Genomic DNA, 15189 nt, shown 5'->3' on the forward strand with positions numbered 1-15189 from the left:
TCTAAAAGGAAAACCAGGCATAACAATTAAAAATGACAGAAAGACAACATCACATACCGATGAGTGTGGAAAAAATGTTAATCTCAGCCAAATAAGGAAACTGTTAGGACCAGAATGTACAAACTGAAAGAGAAAATATGATTTTAAATAATGTTAGCCAAATATATTTTTAAAATCCGTTTGACAACATGTAGTACTGTCAGACAATTGCACAGAGGGGAAAAGAAAGACAGGCAAATTTAGAAAGAAGAAATGCGTTGTGCAAGGTGTAAAAAGTACAGGGCTTCTATATCCTTTTGCTAAAGGATACAAAATAGCTGATTTGGTTGTGAAGTTTTTTTATCTTGTAAAATCAATGCCCTTTTACTGTGAAAAACAGTAGACTACGAACTGATAGCTATAAACATTCATACCACTTGAACAGATGAAAAATCAAAAACAATTTTTATTTTTCAAATAACAGTTGGAATGACATTAAAAACTCCAAGGGTTACACCATTAGTCTGAGTATAAATGTTATAGGAGCATTTAAAAATCAATGGTTTTAATTCTATCCAAATGTAAAACCTCTGAAAACAGGAAAAAAGGGAAAACCCAGATATCCAAATGAGAAAATTAATACATTACAACAATTTGACATTAAGCTGCCAGGGTTTGGGACTCATAGTAACAAAAATTCATTTTTATATAGGTAATGTTTTAATAAGAGGAAATAAAAACAAACAAGTACATATCTTGGTTAAAATATTTTATTTTGAAAATATGGCAGTGAAACTTTTAGAATGTACAAATTCACAGTCAAAGCCGTCCCCTTTATTAACAAAATACAGAGAAAGTCCCAGGCTACAAACTTTGGATCTGAATCCAGATTCATATTTTGAACACCCCAGAGTTTTGGGGTTATTCAAATGTGGAGTTTTAGTTCAGGCCTGTCTTTAATAGAAAATATGGATTTCTAGACACCATTAACACTGCTTTTAGAGCAGCTAGTCCTTGAACCCACAAGGGGAGAGGCAATTCTTGATTTAGTCCTAAGTTGAGCACAGGATCTGGTCCAAGAAGGCAATATAGCTGAATGGCTAAGTAATAGCAACCATAATGTAATTTAATTTAATATCCTTGTAGGGGGGAAGATAGATCCCCTCTTCTGTGTAGTTGAAGGTAAGCTAGTTAAATGGAAATTAAAGGGAACAGTCACATGAGTGAAATACCTGCAAGGTGCATGGAAACCATTTAGAAACACCATAATAGAGGCTCCAACTAAATGTATATAACAAATAAAAAAAACTGTCAGAGGACCAAAAAAATGCCACCATGGATAAACAACAAAGTAAAAGAAGCAGATAGAGGCAAAAAGACATAATTTGAAAATTGGAAGTCAAATCCTACTAAGGAAAACAGAAAGGAGCATAAACTCTGAAAGGTCAAGTATAATTAGGCATGCCACAAAAGAATTTGAAAAGCAAGTAGCAAAGGACTCAAAAAATAACAGCAAAATTGTTTTAAGTACATCAGAAGCAGGAACCTGCCAAACAATCAGTGAGGCACTAGCCAATCAAGGTGCTAAAGGAGCACTCAAGGAAGACAAGGCTATTGCAGAGAAGCTAAATGAATTCTTTCCATCAGTCTTTACTGCAGAGGATGAGAGGGAGAATATTGTTAGGTGACAATAAGAAGTCACCAGGACCAGATGGTATTCACCCAAGAGTTCTGAAGGAACTCAAATATGAAATTGCAGAAGTACTAATTGTGGTATGTAACCTCTCGCTTAAAACAGCTTCTGTACCTGATGACTGAAGCATAGCTGACGTAATGGCAAAGTTTGCAGAACGTCTGGAAAAGAGATGACTAAAGGGGGATACAACAGAGGACTATAATAAAGTCATGAATGGTGTACAGAAAGGGAAAAGGGAAGTGTTATTTATCCCTTCACATAACACAAGAGCCAGGGGTCACCCAATGAAATTAATAGGCAGCAGGTTTAAAACAAACATAAGGAAGTACTTCTTTACCCAATGTACAGTCAACCTGTGGAGCTCGTTGCCAGATAATGTGAAGGCCAGAAGTAAAACTGGGGTAAAAAAAAAATTAGATAATGTCATCTATCAGTGGCTATTAGTCAAGATGGTCAGGGATGCAATCCCATCCTCTGGGTGTCCCTAAACCTCCAACTGCCAGAAGCTGGGACTGGAAGATGGGGGATGGATGACTCGAAAATTACTCTATTCTATTCATTCCCTCTGAAGCATCTGGCACTGGTCACTATCAGAAGAAAGGATTCTGGGCTAGATGGACCACGGGTCTGACCTAGGATGGGCATTCTTATGTTCTCATGAATCTCTCCAGTCCTCATTATTACAAAACAGGAAAGAGAGATGGATTCTCTCTCTCTCTCTTGGGATTGTGGAAGCTTCTGAGAGTGAGGCTGAGTTTGTTATGTGCTCTATGCACTAGCCAGATTTCTGTTAGGCTGTGTATGGTTTGGTTTGTTACTTGCTGTTTCTTTACCTTAGGGGTGTTATTGGTCCCCCATTTCCTTTTCCTTGCAGGAGTTGGTGTGGTTCTCAGCCTCAGAGGGGTTTAGCAGATTAATCCACAAGCATGGGATTCAGTGTATACTTCCTGTCTCCTACACTGTGCAGGATGTGTTGCTGAGTGTAGTTAAGATTATTGCCTGTGCTAATATAAAATCTGCCTCTCGAATGAGCAAATCTACACTAATTTTCCTGGCCCAAGAGTAGATCGTTTAGTAAAGGAGAGACTCTGAGTCAAGGAGGCTTTTATTCAAATTTTTCCCTGGTTTACTCCTGCTACTAAAGTACCAGTGTCCCCCCTTCCTTCACAGTGAGACACCAGTGTCTGATCTCTCTTGATGTGAAGGTATTTCCTGCTCTTAGGATGATTCCATTAGTGTGCAAGAACCCAAATGTGGGGCATGTTATGTCGTTACAGTACCAGATTCATTTGGTTCTAAATACCCCTGAACAGCCCTTGAATTACGTTTTAAAGCATCACATAGATGGCACAGATTTTACAGTATTCGTTACCTTTGAAAATGTGAAATGTTTCCTATGTGGTGACCCTGATCTTGCCCATGCACTGCTGGCTTGGGGGACCCTGGTAAGAATGTGGGATCCCAGGATAGTGGGGGAGGTTGGGACATCAAGGGGCATCTGCACTGCCAGATTCTGTCTCCCTCCACCATTGCCATATGTGTCTGCTATCCTCTAGAGAAAAGCCTCCCCACCACAGGTGCCCTCTATCGTGACCCCATCACTTGTACCTGGACAAAAGCGAGTCCTGGAGTTTGCGGTGCACCTCCCTACAGAGGAAGCAGAGAGAGGTTCTAGAGATGGGGGTGAAGAACAGACCGATGAGATGGATTTATGCACCACTGTTTCTAAAAGGACTAAGACTTCGGCGGCCTCTGAGCTGCTGGCAGTGGCTGAGGATGGAGCTGTGTGCCCTGCGAAGGAGACTAGTGTTGTGTTGGGTGACAGCTCCATGCCTGGTGTTTCCAGTGGGAAACTGTCCTCTTCTGGCATGGTGAGTCCTCAAGCCCCAATCCTGTATGCTGCAGGGATGATGCTGAGTCCCAGCCCACTGCCTACCCCTCTTGAGAATATAGATATGCTGGCTGCCCGCACTGAATCTTTCTCCCTTGTGAATTATGAGAATGTGACAATAGTGGCTCAATGTTCTTCTGACCCGGTGGAGTCTTAGGGAGATGAAGAGGATGATGATAATCTCTCTAACTCCTCACTGGTTCCTGATGTCCCAGCCAGTCAGCTAGATAGGAAGGGGGGGGTATGGTGTGAAGGAGATTAATGACGTTTTTGGATAGCTCTAAAAAGGAAGTGGGGAGTTGATTTACAGCACTTTATTCCTTCAGCTGCCCTTGTCTTGAGAGATAACTCAGTTGGTTGTCGGAAACATTTCTGTTTCAAAAAGTTGTTGATCAAGGTGGGGATTGTTCAAGATACACCGCCATCACCGTGACTTGTTTTGTTCACAGTATTTCCACTTTCTATTGTCTCCCTCTGCTGCTTGGCTCTCTTTCTAGTCTCTGTGGTGCTGCTCACCTTTGGCTCTCAATATTAATGGCTGCCAGGAGAGACACACTCAGACTTTGATAATCAGGGGATCTGGTTAAAGGAACGGGAAGGGGAAGCTTTCTTGAGCCATAGATTCAATGTCACAGCTGCGGGAGCTGTTTTCTTTCCCCGGGATGCAGGGACACAGATCTTCTCTGTGAAGGAGACTGTGCAGGGCCAGCTCCTCCAGGTGAAGACACATATTGACACTACTCTTTTTAATCTTTTTACTGTGTATGCTCCTATTCTGGGGCGAGATCGTGTCTCCTTTCTGTAGACTCTTGTCCATGCCATGCTTGGCTGTGACCCTGATAGTAATACTGTCCTGGGAATGGATTTCAGTTGCACTGTAGATTATGTTTTAGACAAGAACCAGGAAGAACTACACCCTCAGTCAGCCAGGGAACTGTGTTGTCTCCTGCAGAACTTTGGGCTAGCAGATGTTTGGAGGTACTCTCACCCCAGTATTAGGTAGCACTCTTGGCTGAAGGCTGCTCCCAAGCAGGTCTCCAGGGCTAGACTGGATCACTTTTATACCAGGAAGGCCAGTGTGGTCTTCCCTGTCTCTGATCATCATTATGCTTCTGTCAATGTGTCTCTCCTTCTTCCTTCCTGTGGTGCCCACTGGTGCTTTAATACCAAATTATTACAGGACTTGAACTTTGCTGAGATGTTTGCTGTGTTTTGGGAACATTGGCGACAGCATAAGCCTCTATATGAAACAGTGGTGGGACAGTGTATTAGACAGTGGAGAGATGTCTGAAAGATCCAGATCCAACTGTTCTGCCATAAGTGTATCCAGGCTGCCACGCAGTCCTTGTATTTGGCCAGGAGTATCCTGGAACGAGACATCTTGGACCCTCATGGCAACCTTGATTTGGGAAACCCAGTGCAGAATCACCAAACCTTAACTGAGAAGTACCAGCTCCTAAGATGTTTGGTGGAAGAGATGGGCAGGGAGCTCTGATTCAGCTCCATTATACTCTGCTGCATGCTATTGGCACTCCCACAATGTTCTTTTTCGGGTTGGAAAAAAAGTCTATGGACCATCAGCAGATTTTTTCCCTACAACTGTCGGATGGTCACCTGATGGCTGACGCTGCTGAGATCCATAACACAGCAGGTTCTTTTTACAATACTCTGTGATGTGCTGGCAATGGAGGAGCTGCACCAAGAGTTACCCCATCTGAATGGTGAGGAACAGCAGTGTCTGGACACCCCTTTCTGAAGACACTTGCCAATGCCAGGTCTGCAGACCTTTGGGCTAGTAGATGTTTGGAGGTTCTCTCACCCACTGTTAGACCGTACTCTTGACTGAAGGCTACTCGCTACCAGGTCTCAGGGACTAGATTGGATCACTTGTGTACCATGACAGCCAGTGTGAATGTATGTTCGGTTGTCCATGCCTCCCACTCACTTATCAGATCATCATTATGTCTCTGGCAGTGTGCTTCTTCCTTTTCCTGCCTGTGCTTCCTACTGGTGCTTTAATACTGAATTATTACAGCACTTGAATTTCACCCAGATGTTTGCTGTATTCTAGGAGTGTTGGTGGCAGCATAAGCCCCTATATGAGTCCTTGAGACAGCGGTGGGATGTCAGAAAGATCCAGAACCAATTGTTCTGCCATCAGTATACCCAGGCTCCCACATAGTCCTTGCATCAGGCTATGAATGCCCTGGAACGAGAAATCTTGGGCCTTCATGGCAACCTTGATACGGGAAACCCGAAGCAGATTCACCAAACCATAACTGAGAAGTACCAGCCTCTGAGGTGCTTCTTGGAAATGAATGTGCAAGGAGTCCTGATTTGGGCTCATTTTACTCAGCTGCATGAAACTGACACTCCCACACGATTGTTTTTCGAGTTGGAGGAAAAAGTCTGCAGACCGTTGGCAGATTTTTTGCCTGCGGCTGCCGGAAACTCATCTCACAGCTGATCCTATTGAGATCCAGAAAGCAGCTGTTATTTTTTAAAAGACTCTGTACTCACCTGAAGCCTGTGGTGTGCTGGCAATGGAGGAGCTCGAGCAAGAGTTGCCCTATTTGACTGGTGAGGAACAGCGGTGTCTGGATGCCTCTCTGTCGCTGCAGGAGGTCTCTGTTGCAGTCCACCAGCTCTCTACAAGCAATGCCTCAGGTACTGATGGGCTGCCATCTGAATTTTACAAGCATTTCTAGCATCTTCTCTGTTCTGACTTTTTTCTAGTGGTGCTGCAATGTACCCAGGAGAAAGAGCTGCCCCTCAGTTGCCTCAGAGCAGTGATACCCTGCTGCACAAAAAAGGGACCTCTGTGATAGAACTGGGGACCTATTTCCCTTCTCTTATCTGATTAAAAGATTTTATCCAGGACCTTACCCAATTGTCTGGAGGATTGTCTGGGTTCTTTGACACACCCTCATCAAGCATATTGTATTCTTAACTGCTGTATTTTTGGATAATTTGTTTTTAATTTGTTGTTTAATTTGATGTTTTTACTGTTAGCAAACTTGGAATCTGGATGTGGGGCTTGTTTCAATGAACCAGGAGAAGGCCTTTGATAGAGTTAACCATAGTTATCTTTTAAAAATGTCAGAAGCTTTGAGGACTGGGCCAGTGTTCTCTTCATACATTTCTTTACTGTATCATAACATTTTTAGTTTCCTAAAGATTAATTAGCAACTGCTTCCCAGTTTGCAAAGGCATTTGTCAGAGGTATCATCTGTCTGGGATACTGTGTGCTCTTCATGGGTGGTGGGTGAATCCCTGCTTTGGGGAGGCTAGCCCACTGGCCCCGCTCCTTTCACCCAAGGCTCCGCCCCCCCCCACTGGAACCCTGAACCCCCACAACAGGAGAAGCCCTGAGGGCCCCCCCACAACCAGAGGAGCCCCGGCCCGCCTGCCCCAGCCACACTGGGCTGAGCCGCCAGCCCCCTGACCCACCACCCTCCCTTTTGCCAGGCCAGCCCCAGCACTGGGCTGAGTTGCTGAACTGCCAGCCCCCCCCTGCCTCTGAAGGCCCATCCCCGTGCAAATTGCTGGCCCCCGCCTCCAGAGCCTGGCCAAGCCACCGGCCCCCCAAGTGCCAGGCTGGCTCCAGAGCCGGGCCAGTCCCACAAGCGCCAGATGCCCCGGCTGAGCTGCCAGACCCAACGCCCAGCTGAGCCTCCTCCCTCTACCGCCCACGCCACCAACTCTCCACGTCACTCCTCGCTCCCCCAACACTGAGGAGGAGGGATGGTGTGAGCAGTGGGGACTTCAGGAGGGGAGGTGGAGTGGAGGAGATATGGCAGGCAGGCAGCAGCAGCAGTAGCTGGCGGTGGGGCCTGGGAGAAGGGGCAGGGCCACCGCAGCCCAGGTGTTCCATGGCGGTGGGCAGCAGCACCAGGGAAGACTAAGCCTTCCTTGGCCTATTATACCACCATCCATGGTGCTCTTAGTTTGGAGCAGTTTCTGCACCTCCCCAAAAGCCATCTGACTGGCTTTTCTGTGCCAAGAGTGCCAGATCCTTTCCCCATTCGTCTGTCAGCCTGATGATATCTCAGTTTTGATCATATCTCACAGTGACACGCAGGCACTTTGTGCTTGTTTACAAGTGCATGATGTGGCAAATGGCCAATGTTATTTTGGTGGGTCCCACGCTTTTCCTTGGTATGGTGGATCAGGGTGCCACCCCTGCCCCTATTCTTGGGCTTCGCAAGTGCCTTGGAGGGGGAGAGAAGGGGAGCGGGGAAGGGACCCAGGTTCACCCCTACTCCGGTCCCAGCTCCTTCGGCTTCACAGGCTTCTTACCCTCTTTCCCCCTGGGCAGGGTTTCTCTCCATCCTTTGTGCTGGGGGAGTCCCACTGCCCTGCTTGGGCAGGGTCTCTATTCCCTCGATACTCCAATCCTCTGGTCAACACCAGTACACCTCCAAACTACAGTCAGCTCTCTTTCCCTCCCCCTATCTGCGGGTTTTTATTAGGTCTGGGGTGGGGCCTTAATTGGCTTTAGTTGTTCTAATTAACCTGTAGTAACCTCTCCTTAGTCTACAGGGATTAAGGCTCTGATCATCCTGGGGTTTATATATCTCACATCGATCACTCTCCTGCTTTCTTCTAGCCCTGCTGTATCACAATGAACAGGCATCTGCTTACATGAACTGGGCTAAAAGCAATTTGATCTTACTGGGCTCTTGGCAGTGCAGCAGTCCCGCTTTGTTGCCCCCAACAATTGCATAGGGGCAGCTCTGGGATTTACATGTTGGGGGACCTTTTTGGATCTGAACAATATATATTAAGGAACTAGGAGGGGGCTGAAGAGATGGTGCAAGGGCACCTGAGAAAGGACAGTGGCTTCTTCCTAGGCTCTCTATTTGGGGATAGGTTTTGATTGCCAACAACCACGTATCCTCAATAATGTGGCACCAGCTAGCATGTCTGGATTCTCCTCCTGGATCAAATTCAGAGGCATATTAATTATATTTTTGGGGACTACGTACCTCTGGTTGTGCCCTGCTTTTCTCTTCCTGCCATTAGATGAATGGGGTCAGAGACTCACTGATTTAGTCAGCAGGGTTGTAACCTTTCATCTCTGGTCCGTTTAGTGGTTGCTGTACTCTGACTCCCCCCTGGCCTGGAAATCCCTCGCCTTCTCTTTTCTCCATCATACTGGTGGGATGGGCTTTAATTCTCACCTATTTTTGTTGGCAACTGGTCAATTACAGAATCTAAATTTGCTTCTATTCTACAATGATCTTTTTAATGCCTGGTGACTGCTATGAAATCTGCATTTTTCCAGATATGGTTCTTGGAAGAGCCACTGTTTTTTAGCCCACTTTTTCCAGCTGAAGCTCTCTCCTCCAGGAGCCTGTTTTCTGCATTTATTCAGGCTGGGTTGAACAAGCTGTCCCACTGGTTTGTTCTCAGTTGGTCAAGCTACAAGTTGGCAACAGCATTTGCTGTTCAGAGCAGAATCTGGCGTGTGCATTTTTTTGATAAGGTCCTCTCTGAATTCCAGGTGGAACTCGCTCAGAGGACTGCTCAGTATTTGCAGAATGTTTTTTCAGGCATGATTCTTCCAGCGGGGAATCCCGTGTTCCCCTCACTAGCTGTCTGCCATTCTGAGGATGAGATCCTTGTGCAGCCAGGCAGATTGTTGTCCTGCAAGGGTTTGGTGAATGTTCCTTTTGCAAACATGACCAACAAGCAGGTCTGTGGTATGTGTGTCAAAGTGTGAGGTTATGCCACCACCCTCTCTGATCTCCCTGATATAGTCTTGGAGGATGCCTCTGTCCCTGGATGACTCTGGGTCTTTGGCTTGGAGGATGTTGTACAAACCTCTTCCTAAGTGTCCTGGTGATTTGCAGTGGAGGGTCCCATGTAGCACTGTAGCAACTAATCGTTTGGTGCCCCATATTGCCTCTGAGGTGCCTGCACAGTGCCCCGTCTTTTTGGTGTCAGACATGGTTTGTTTCATTTTTTCCTATCTTGCCTCTGTTTAATTCCTCTTTTAGGGTTTTTTTGCAGCAACTTTTCAATGGTTTTCTCCAAGCCCTTGTTTGTTTTCGGAGTGAGATACAGTGCTCGCACTAGACCGTTTTCCTGCCTGACTAAGTTGTTGCTGGTTCAGGCAAAACTAGCCATTTTGAAATCTCACCAGAACAAAGAGGCTGGGGTGGAGTGGTGTGATGTGGTAGGGCTGTTCTGCACACGGATTGTGGCCAGGCTGCAGACTGATTACACCTTTGATAAATGGACTTGTAATCTGGACACTTTTCAGTTGACAGGGTATGTAAACCAAATTTTGAGTGAACTTGATAATGATGCTACTTTAGTGATTCATGTTTATTGTTCATTTAAGATGTGTTTTGCTGTATTTTATTCATATCTTTTTGTGTATATATTGTAATTTTATAAAATTTTAAAGTAGTTTTTAATGTGACTTTATGTGAATAAAGGTGTTTTCCATGTCATGTCTACCTACCTATTTACGATTCTGGTAAGGCACCTATCAGTGTGCTAATATTACACAAACAAACATTTGTGTATTCTTTTGTATCCACTGTATTCATATAATTTACAAACTCATCCCACCACACGCTCTTGCATGCACATATACAAAGTGCATATGTGAATGTGATCAACAATTTATTCTAAGGAGTAAAAGTATTACTTCAACTCAGTAGACACCAATTCAGTTGACAGAACAACAATTATGATGTCTTTGGCAGAAACAATTAAATGAAAGTAAAGGGAATCCACATATTGGTGTAATACAATGTCATAAAATAAAATTACTAAAGTAATCCAGGATCAGACACAGTTGCCAACTTTCACGCGGTAAATAAGCACCCTGACTTTCACAATAAATCAAAAATCAAGCTAATCCCATTTCAAAACAAGTCCAAAACAAGCCAATCCCTAAGAACCCCAACACTCTATGTGACTAGAATCCCCCTGGTGTGCAGTCTGGGACTGTGGTGGGCCAGCTGTGCACCCCTGACTCTCTCCCCCACTTGCCCCTGCTTGTCTGGAGCTGATCAAGGGGAAAGAAAAAAGGCAACAAGCTACAAGCCAAAAACTAGCCAACAAGCAACTCACAAGCCAATTAAGCCAAACACAAGCCCAATTTCTGAGTTTTTTTCCATGGGTTTGGCATGTCTAGGATCAGAAAGCAACAAATGTGTCACATATCAGTAATAACTGTAATACTTCGCATTGACATCTGTAGATCTCAAAGTGCTTTGTAAACATTAATAATTAAGCCTCAGAACCCCCAGTGAGGTTGCATGTCAATCTCAATTCTACAGACGTAAAAACTGAGGCACAGGAAGGTTAAGTGACTTGCCCCCAGGAATCAGTGGCAGAGCTGGAAATAGAATTCCTGACTCCTTTTGTGCTGTCCTTTGAGTACAAGACTATCCTTTCCTCTCCTGACTGGCATATACACAGCACTAGTGAAGAAAATCAGACAAATAAGGTGAGTCTATCAGAACTAGCTAATGGTGCAGCTGTCAGGTGAGAGATAAAGTATCCTGATCTGAACTTCTAGTTCTTTCTTTCCCCCCCCTTGTAACATTTCTAAGATCACATTGTGGCTTTCTGGAAGAGAAAGGAATGGGGCAGCTGCAGCCAAAAGCTATTCCTTTTGATATATGCAATTGAAAACTGATAAAACAAAAAATATTCACTGAATGTGAAATGTATCCCCACACACAGAGCCAGCAAAAAGAGTACACACACACACACACACACACACCCCCCAAAGCCCTATTTTCACAGCTTATATGGGACTTATGTGGTGCATACGCTTTATGCTGGCCCTCTTTACCACGGTGATTTTCACCCAATATTTGTTTCTTCTGAAAGGGCTCTCCCCTTTCCCAAGTAAATCCAAGCATAGGTTTATCTGTCTTAACACCCCTAAAGGCTGATCTCAGGGATACACGCATCTTGTTCTATGGTATCTTCCTAGTGTCAGTTTCCATTCTGAAGTCCTCGCCTGTGCCATACTCACCTTTCAGTTAGGAAAGGAGGCAAGAAAATGTAATGTCCAATGTCACTCTGCAAATCAACCAGCAGGGTCTACTCTTGTTGGTGAAAAGGACTCCTTCTCCACAAAGCAGTCCAAGTCCCTGATCTTGTCATGTGCCTAGAATCCACCAACTCAAGAAACAGGAACCTCAGCAAGGTTGCATGACAGCCTATTTTATTCATAGCATATTCATTACCATCATGAAGAATTTGGGGAAAATAACCATAGTTAACATAGGAACCTTGACATACAATAAGTGTATCTTAGAAATCCTGATGGTTATTCCAGCTACATGTTGGTAGTGAAACTGAATCAAAATATAAAGAAAACATGGCAAGAGTGGGAATATCATCTTGTACTTTATACCACTTTCCATCCAAAAATATCCACTAATTTTACAAATACAGACTTTCATACTTTATGCCATAAGTATTATCATCTTAATTGTGCAGATGGGGAAACCAAGGAATAAAAAAGAGAAATGATTTGCACAAGATCAGTCTATGTCAGAGCTGGAAATAGAACCCAGATTCTGTATTTAACCACAAGGCCAGTATTCCTGTTCTCCAGGCAGCATGCTTAGCACTTTTGAGGCAAGGCGGGGTTGTCTTAGGGTACATCTACACTGAACACCATTTGCAGCAGCATGTACAGTATGTGCACAATAAAAAGCAGGTGTGTCCACACTGTGCTGTGTATCTATACATATCAATGAAAAGCTCGGTCAGGGGGGAGGCAGTGGGGAAAGGCTTCAGCGGGGAGCCTTTCCCCGCTGTCTCTCCACTGCCAGAGCCTTTCCCTGCTGCCAGAGTCTTTCTCTGCAGAGGGGAAAGGCTCTGGCAGCTCCTTGAGGTGGAAAATTGCTCCAACATCTTTAAAAATACCAATGTAGAGATGGGATAGCCATTGCTTGGGCGTGTAGAGAGCTGCATAGAGTACATACCCATAGGGTTCAGGTATGTCTTTACTTACCCAAGCAGTGCCTCCCTGTCTACACTGCTATTTATACCTGGGCTAGGAGGTCATGTAGTATACGTACTCTACATGCCACCTAAAGGAGTGTGCAGTGCAGACGTACCATTAGATCTGTGGTGCACATCAAGTCCATATTGAACCCTGGGTAATTACTCAGGTGACTAGCCTGCACATCAAGGAAGTGCACTCAGAAAACAGTTGGTGAGTTTCTGCTCAAGAAAATCCCAGGACTTGGTAGGTGCATTAGTAGATATTAGAACAAGTTTTCACTTTCAATTAAATGTTTTAAATACAAATCTCAGAGGTAAGCATATTTTCCCTCCTGTTTGGTCACTCCTATGCCCTAAGAACACTGTATGAAGCCCCAGGACTGGGAGAGCAGAGCTGTTGTAGAATGATGTAGGTTTACTGGCATACTTGAATGGTAGAAGCCTAACATCACCTGTCTGTGCTATGTCTGGCTCAAATCAGTAGTCTAAGGCTTCCACTTTCATGAGAACTAAATTCATTCACAAAATAAAAAGAAAATCATTCCGTCAAAGAGCACATTCCCTTCTGCAGCCTGTTCCTCAGCTGTAGGTATCAGGCATACTCACCGTGTGAGTTTGAAAGTGTTTGATTTTCCTTGAACATCTGAATTCAGATGTAGTAAATTAATCAGGATTATTTATATTCCTTGATCGATGATTTTTTAAAATGTTTTTTGAATAGCAATCGGAGATTGATTTAATTTCACAATCAAAACAGTATATCACCTATGATAGCTTTGGGATTCACATATGGACAATTTATAACATCAGTCAATCATTTTCAATCCACTTATTACTACCAATTCTATTGTTACTAGCAAAGGCACTTGATCCCGTGGATCTTTCATGACAGGATCCCTACAACAGCTGCTCATGCTGTGTAATGGATAACCACAGAAGGCCAAATACTGAAAACCTTATTTGCTCCTTACTCAGGTAAAACTTTAGTGATTTCATTGAGAGAGTTCTGTCCAAGAACTGAGTAAAAACCAAGGCCATTGATTTCAGTGGGGCTTCACACATGTACAAAGTTCCACCCACACTGATCTCATTGCAGGACTGGGGCCTAAATAAGGACCAAAGAATATGGCCCAAAATGATTCCCCTCACATTTTGGTTTCGAAGGCATGACCAGAAAACCAGGTAGGGTTGTGGACTGCATGAGTAATCTTGTGCAGTCACTAAGGGTATGTCCACACTCCAATTGCAGGCTGTTATTGCAGATCATGTAGCTATACTTCAGCCTGCTTTAATCAACCTAGTTCACGTACTATAGTAGTGCAGCCACAACAGCACAGGCTCTAGGGCAGGCTAGCCACCTGAGTAATTACCCTGCGTTTCATGAAGGCTTATGAAGCCTGCACCGCTGCAGCTGAACTGCTCTGGTACCCCAGCTAGCAAGACGAAAGCTCGTTCAGGTATGGCTACACATGCTGCAATCATACCCCAGGATCGCAGTGTACATACCCCTACTCCCTCTGTGCCTCAGTCCCCATTCTGTAAAATGGGGACATAGGTGCTGGAACTAGGGGCACTGGGGGTGCTGCCGCACCCCCTGGCTTGAAGTGATTTCCACCATATACAGGGTGTACAGTTTGGTTCAGTGGCTCTCAGCACCCCCATGATAGAAATTGTTCCAGCACCTCTGTGGGGATAATTCTCTACCTCACAGGGGTGTTGTGAGAAAACATAGAGCTCAGAAACTATGATTATAGGAGCCACGTAAGTAAAGTAGGTAGATAGATACAGACAAAATAAAGAAAATAAATCTTAGCTGAAGTCTCTCAAGAAGCTCAGCCAGTTTGACTCAACACTCAATAGTTTGGCTACCAGCTCAACACTCAGTTTGGTTAAGACTTGCAAGATTTCAATGGGACTTTAACATGTGCCTAAAGTTATGTATGTGTTTAATTGCTCTTCCTGAAGGGATGCTTTCCTGAATTGAGACTGCTGTGAACACTACGAAGTACAGAGGAGCTTCCCCGCCTGCTCCAGTTCTGCCTTCCAATTCACCGTCATTTAGATGACATGCCCTAGCTTCATCGGATGCATGGAGTGGAAAATACAGTAGGCGGGTATATATACACAGTACGTGAAAAGATGGGAGTTGCCTTACCAAGTGGGAGATCAGTGCTAACGAGACAATTCAATTAAAGTGGAAGTGGGCTATTCTCAACAGTAGAACACCAAGGGAGGAAAAATCACTCTTATAGTGGTAATGAGGCCAACGTAATCAGGATGGCCCATTTCAAATGTACACCACATCCTTCCATTGGTGCGCACCTAGTGAGTTAGTGAATAAAATCTATCATACTCGGGGTGTGATTTTTTTAAGCTCATAACTCAGTCAAATCAAAACCAGTTTTCTGCAGAACAAGGTCATATCCTCCTCCTTGCCAAATTTCAACTTTCAAATCATAGCAATTTCAGGTGAAAAGGTTTTCAAACAGACACACATGTACATTTTAATCATGGGAAAGGTTTATTTTTTCCTTGTATTGAAAATTTACTGAACTGTTTTTACTCAAACTTTAAGGTGGAAAAGTCACTTCTGGACAGAAACTAATCATGGAAAATTTTGGCCTGAAAAATGAAA

At 44.3% G+C, this 15189-nt stretch overlaps 1 protein-coding gene across 8 annotated transcripts in view; it reads right to left on the reverse strand.

The window, feature by feature from the left end:
- Positions 1 to 15189, reverse strand: part of ZBTB20 (zinc finger and BTB domain containing 20) — a 669002-nt gene that overhangs the window by 429474 nt on the left and 224339 nt on the right. The gene's annotated exons all lie outside the window — the stretch shown is intronic.

The sequence above is a fragment of the Lepidochelys kempii genome, chromosome 1 (assembly GCF_965140285.1).
Source record: "Lepidochelys kempii isolate rLepKem1 chromosome 1, rLepKem1.hap1, whole genome shotgun sequence".
In the NCBI taxonomy this organism is placed as follows: Eukaryota; Metazoa; Chordata; order Testudines; family Cheloniidae; genus Lepidochelys; species Lepidochelys kempii.